Source organism: Cherax quadricarinatus, chromosome 4, assembly GCF_038502225.1.
Source record: "Cherax quadricarinatus isolate ZL_2023a chromosome 4, ASM3850222v1, whole genome shotgun sequence".
NCBI classification, from domain to species: domain Eukaryota; kingdom Metazoa; phylum Arthropoda; class Malacostraca; order Decapoda; family Parastacidae; genus Cherax; species Cherax quadricarinatus.
In genome coordinates this window covers 27,155,416-27,162,042 of record NC_091295.1, presented here as the reverse complement: position 1 = coordinate 27,162,042, position 6,627 = coordinate 27,155,416, and the positions used below count along the sequence as shown (strand labels likewise).

General features: G+C 42.0%; 1 protein-coding gene across 1 annotated transcript in view; it reads left to right on the top strand.

Moving 5' to 3' along the window:
* The first annotated feature begins 962 nt into the window (after positions 1-962).
* LOC138854141 (uncharacterized) overlaps positions 963-6,627 on the top strand; it is a 132,811-nt gene continuing 127,146 nt past the window's right edge. Inside the window, exon 1 of the mRNA XM_070095420.1 lies at positions 963-1,040. The gene's annotated coding sequence lies outside the window, so the exon portion shown is untranslated. The remainder of the gene's footprint in view (positions 1,041-6,627) is intronic.

Here is a 6,627-nt window from a genome sequence, read left to right as displayed (position 1 = left end):
CATTGTACAAATTCATACTTCTGTCTATAAAATCATTTATATATTTTCTAAATAAAGTTTATTTGAGTTGGGTAATGTTAAGTGAAATCTTCGAGAAAAGTCAAGCTCTGAGTAGTACTTGGCATTCTGGGAAGAGAATTCAATTTTGTCGATTGCTTTCGTGGGGCAGCCACAGTGTTGCCGCCCGTAACTCTGCTGTTGTGAAAACTGTGTTCTTCGGTAAGAGATGAGATATATGTCAGTAGTTGTAGTTCTCATTGTTGATGTATCATTGAAGTAACTATTTTTTAAAACGTTTAGGGCTAATTAGAAATGTAAAAATAACATAACCCAAATTGTGTTTACACGAACCTCTTTTATTTTTTTTTTTTATTTTTTATGTATGCTAAATTCTTGAGACGTGAGTTGCTATTTTGTTCCATACTTGTTAGATAAACATATTTTATAAACAAGTTTATCTTATATTCGTGTCTAACATTCAGAATTAGCCAGGAATAGAACCTGGTTGACCAGGGCGAGCCTGGCCCAAGGTCGGGCTCTGGGAGTAGAAAAATTATCATAACTAATCAAAAGTGTAATATCTCTTTTGATAACTTGATCAGACAGGCTGTAGCTGCTAGTAACCCACAGCTCTACATCGTCAACAAAACCTGCTGATTAGATGCATTATGTATGTACGAATTTCTTCTACTTTTCCTCCTCCTCCTCCAACTCCCCCTCCCCCCTCCCCCTCCCCATCCCTCGGTCCCTCCTCCTCCTCCTCCTCCTCCTCCTCCTCCTCCTCCTCTCTCTCTCTCTCTCTCTCTCTCCCTCCCTCCCTCCCTCCTTCCCTCCCTCCCTCCCTCCCTCCCTCCCTCCCTCCCTCCCTCCCTCCCTCCCTCCCTCCCTCCTTCCCTCCCTCCTTCCCTCAGTAAAATACTTCAGTGAAACAAACTCAACATTTGGCGTTATTTTTCTCCCCTAGGTGAGGAGTGATGACACTGGAGTCACTACTGTACTCGTCTACCTTGATGTTAGGCTGGAGTACGTTACTGTTGCTGGTGAGTCACTACTACACTCATAACACATGACTATTGTTGGTGAGTCACTACTATACTCATAACACATGACTTGTTGGTGAGTCACTACTATACTCATAACACATGACTGTTGTTGGTGAGTCACTACTATACTCATAACACATGACTGTTGTTGGTGAGTCACTACTATACTCATAACACATGACTGTTGTTGGTGAGTCACTACTATACTCATAACACATGACTGTTGTTGGTGATTCACTACTACACTCATAACACATGACTATTGTTGGTGAGTCACTACTATACTCATAACACATGACTGTTGTTGGTGAGTCACTACTATACTCATAACACATGACTGTTGTTGGTGAGTCACTACTATACTCATAACACATGACTGTTGTTGGTGAGTCACTACTATACTCATAACACATGACTGTTGTTGGTGATTCACTACTATACTCATAACACATGACTGTTGCTGTACACAAATAACCCGCACATAAAAGAGAGAAGCTTACGACGACGTTTCGGTCCGACTTGGACCATTGACAAAGTCACACTAACAGAGGTGGAGCAAGACGGCTATATATAGGCAGGAAGAGGTGGAGGTAGTAGTAGTAGTAGTAGTAGTAGTACAAGAATTGTATATAATACCGACAAGATGAAATTGAGACACATGCACAACACCCGGGCATCCCCATCGTAGACGTTTCGCCATCCAGCCAGCCACTGGATGGCGAAACGTCCACAACAAAGACAACCAGATGCCGCAGCAACATACTGTTGCTGCTGAGTCACTACTACACCCATAACACATGACTGTTGTTGGTGAGTCACTACTATACCCATAACACATGACTTGTTGGTGAGTCACTACTACACTCATAACACATGACTGTTGTTGGTGAGTCACTACTACACCCATAACACATGACTGTTGTTGGTGAGTCACTACTACACTCATAACACATGACTGTTGTTGGTGAGTCACTACTACACCCATAACACATGACTGTTGTTGGTGAGTCACTACTACACTCATAACACATGACTGTTGTTGGTGAGTCACTACTACACTCATAACACATGACTGTTGTTGGTGAGTCACTACTACACTCATAACACATGACTGTTGTTGGTGAGTCACTACTACACCCATAACACATGACTGTTGTTGGTGAGTCACTACTACACTCATAACACATGACTGTTGTTGGTGAGTCACTACTACACTCGTAACACATGACTGTTGTTGGTGAGTCACTACTACACTCGTAACACATGACTGTTGTTGGTGAGTCACTACTACACCCATAACACATGACTGTTGTTGGTGAGTCACTACTACACTCATAACACATGACTGTTGTTGGTGAGTCACTACTACACTCATAACACATGACTGTTGTTGGTGAGTCACTACTACACTCATAACACATGACTTGGTGAGTCACTACTACACTCATAACACATGACTTGTTCGTGAGTCACTACTACACTCATAACACATGACTTGTTCGTGAGTCACTACTACAACTCACAACACATGACTGTTGCTGGTGAGTCACTACTACAACTCACAACACATGACTGTTGCTGGTGAGTCACTACTATAACTCACAACACATGACTTTTGCTGGCGAGTCACTACTACAACTCACAACACATGACTGTTGCTACTGAGCCTCACTGTAACTTATCAGTTGCGTTTAGAATAATTTTAGGAAATCATATTCTCCTCGAGTCGGTTCCAGACCCACCCTGCCTGTTGAGGGCTCCTCTTAAGTGTACCTGCAGATTGTTTCGAAAATCATCCCCCCTTCCTTCCCCTGTCTGGTAAGAAGACCACTCCCAGTTGTCAGCATGAACACTGAGGCTATTCGTGATCGCTGGACGTGGAGCGTCCGGAATATGCATGGAGGTCAGTATTCTTATTTTCCTTTGTGCTGTTTCATATCCTTATCATTGTTAGCACAGCTGATTTTCGTAGCCTTTTTTGTTTGCTGTCTTTTGCACCGTTATTTTAAGCCCATCATATTGGGTGGTTGTGAGTCAGAACTGTATCCACCTAGTTGTTTTTACAGGGGTCCAGTCATAGCTCCTGTCTTTTTTAGTTATAATGAGAAACGATTGGACCCAAGAAGGAAGACAGACAGGAAAATAATACAGATGGGACAGAGGTCACAATGGTGGGACTTACCAAGTCAGGCATCTACTTGTTAGGGTCGAATATACAACAATCAATACTGGAGAAACCAGGGGTATGTACACCAGGGGCCATACCAGGCAGTACATCACCAGTGGGCTTCTCTCAGAAGCAAACACCATGTTTGGAGCATTTACAGAAACACACACAAGGATATTTTGGACGAAGAGATAAAGATAGAAAACTATAAAATGTATCGATGTGATATAATTAATAAGTCACAGGGATCAGTAGAACTATATATGAAAGATACTTTCTATTGCTAAGTATTACTGAATTCATCGAATGATACAGTAGAAATTTTAGGTATTAAAGTTGAAAATAGGAATTTGATAATTATCCTAGCATATAAACCACCATCAACAACTACTGAGGAATTCACAGATCGGTTAAGAAAGATAGATAACTATCTGGATAGGCTAGAAAATCCCACACCAAATATTATCATCCTTGGAGATGTTAATCTCCCACATGTATAATGGAAGATGGCTTAACACAACGTTATACCAGAACTATCTCCTGGAAGCACCCTGCCTCAACAGGTACATACCAGGGAACTAATGAGGCTGTGAAAAATACTCATCGAACCAACAGATAACTGATTTCACTAGATATGAAAATACCCTGGATTTCATATTCACAAACAACAAGGGACTAATCAGAGATATAACAATTACAAAAACAATATACTATGACCACATCATAGAAGCACAAACGAGTATTAATTAACCCAGGCCCAGGGAACTGCAACAGTAATGTAAGAGAATGATATTCAATAAGTTTAATTTCAACAACCATAGGATTGACCGGGACAAAATAAACCAAGAACTATCAGACAGGTAGTGCATCACCAGTTGTACTAACTAAACACACAGCAAGTCAAAACATCCCCAGTGGTAAATCCTGCTTCTGCTTTGCAAACTTTCAGAACCGAATGCCATGTTAGGAGTATTTACAGAAACACACACAGAGGATGTTTTGAACGGAGATAAAGATAGAAAACTACAACATTTATCGATGTGATAGAATTAATAGGTCACAGGGAGAAGTACGACTCTGCCTTAAAGATATTTTCTATTGCACAGAAATGCTGAATTCTACGAATGATTCAGTAGAAATTCTAGGCGTTAAAGTTGAAAATGTGAATTTGGTAATTATCCTAGTATATAAACCACGGTCAGCAACTACTGAGAAATTCACAGTTCAGTTAAGGAAGATATAGCTGTCTAGATAGGTTACCTGGAGGGTATTCCGGGGATCAGCGCTCCTGCGGCCTGGTCCACGACTAGGCCTCCCGGTGGATCAGGGCCTGATCAACCAGGCTGTTACTGCTGGACGCATGTAGTCCAACGTATGAACCACAGCCCAGCTGATCCAGCACCGACTTTAAGTATCTGTCCAGCTCCCTCTTGAAGGCAGCCAGGGGCCTATTCGTAACTCCCCTTATGCATGGTGGGAGGCTGTTGAACAGTCTTGGGCCCCGGACACCTACCTGGAGGTTACCTGGAGGTTATTCCGGGGATCAACGCCCCCGCGGCCCGGTCCATGACCAGGCCTCCCGATGGATCAGGGCCTGATCAACTAGGCTGTTACTGCTGGCCGCACGCAGTCCGACGTACGAGCCACAGCCCGGCTGATCCGGCACTGACTTTAGGTATCTGTCCAGCTCTCTCTTGAAGGCAGCCAGGGGTTTATTGGCAATTCCCCTAATGTTTGATGGGAGGCTGTTGAACAGTTTTGGGCCCCGGACACTTATGGTGTTTTCTCTTAGTGTACCAATGGCGCCCCTACTTTTAATTGGGGATATTTTGCACGACGTGCCCAGTCTTTTACTTTCGTAGGGAGTGATTTCTGTGTGCAGATTCGGGACCATTCCTTCTAGGATTTTCCAAGTGTAGATTATGATATATCTCTCGCCTGCGTTCCCGCGAGTACAAATCAAGTGCTTCCAAGTGTTCCCAGTAGCTGAGGTGTTTGATAGAACTTATATGTGCAGTAAAGGTTCTCTGTACACTCTAGATCTTCAATTTCACCTGCTTTGAACGGAAATGTAATAGAGAGAACAAGTGATATGAAAAGGATCATCATTGGCTTGGCATCTCTTGTTTTGAACGTTCTTATTATCCATCCTATCATTTTCTTTGCATTTATGATCGTGGTACTGTTGTGATCTTTGAAAGTGAGATCCCAGGTCCCTCACATTATATTTTTGCTCTATTGTATGATCAGAGTTTGTAGTATATTCAGTTTTAGTTATTATCTCCTCCCGTTTTCCATAGCGGAGTAGTTGGGATTTGTCTTTATTAAACATCATATTGTTTTCCGTTGCCCATTGGAAAACTTGGTTTATATCTTCTTGGAGGTTAACCGTGTCCTCAATACATGACAGTCTTATGCATATCCTAGTATCGTCTGCAAAGGATGACACTGTGCTGTGGATTACATCTCTGTCTATGTCTGGTATGACGATGAGAAACAGGATGGGGGCGATACTGTGCCTTGTGGAATAGAACTTTTCACTATGGCAACTTCCGATTTAACTCTGTTGACCACTACTCTTTGTGTTCGAATGGTTAGAAAGTTGAAGATCCATCTCATCACTTTGCCAGTTATTCCTTTAGCACGTATTTTGTGCGCTATTACTCCATGATCGCACTTGTCAAAGGCTTTTGCAAAGTCTGTGTATATTACATCTTCATTCTGTTTTTCTTCCAGTAGTTGCGAGAGGCAGGAGCGACCTGCTCTGAGCCCATGTTGCCCTAGATTGTGCAGTTTTTGGGAATCCAAGTGGTTTGCATTCGTGCTTGTTAGCACTGTTTCAAAGATTTTATGATGAGAGATGTTAGAGTTCTTTGCTAATGCTTTGCTGCCGCCTTTATGGAGCGGGGCTATATTTGTTGTTTTTAGTAACTTTAGAATTTCACCCATGTCTAAGCAAGCTCCTTCTCCATAGTATACTTAGGGCATGCGAACGGGGTTTCTTTCAGTTGTTAATGAACACAGAGTTCCACGAGTCTGGGCCTGGGGCTGAGTGCATAGGAATGTTGTCAATGGCTTTCTCAAAGTCTATCAGAGTTAGGGCAATGTAAATCTGGCATAAATTGATGGAGTTTTGAGGCTCATTCATGAAAAAAATCATTTGGATTGTCGATCTTTAGACTGATTAGCGGCACCTTAAACACAGAGTCGTATTTGGATTTCAGGATCTCACTCATTTCTTTGTCATCTGTATAAGTCCCATCTTGTCTGAGCAAGGGTCCGATACTAGATGTGGTATTTTCCTTTTTTTTGGCATATAAAAAAAATATTTCTAGTTTCTTTAAATTTCACTAATCACTCTTAGCTCCTCTTGTCTCTTCTGGGTCCTGTATGAGTCCTTTAATTTAAGCTCGATAC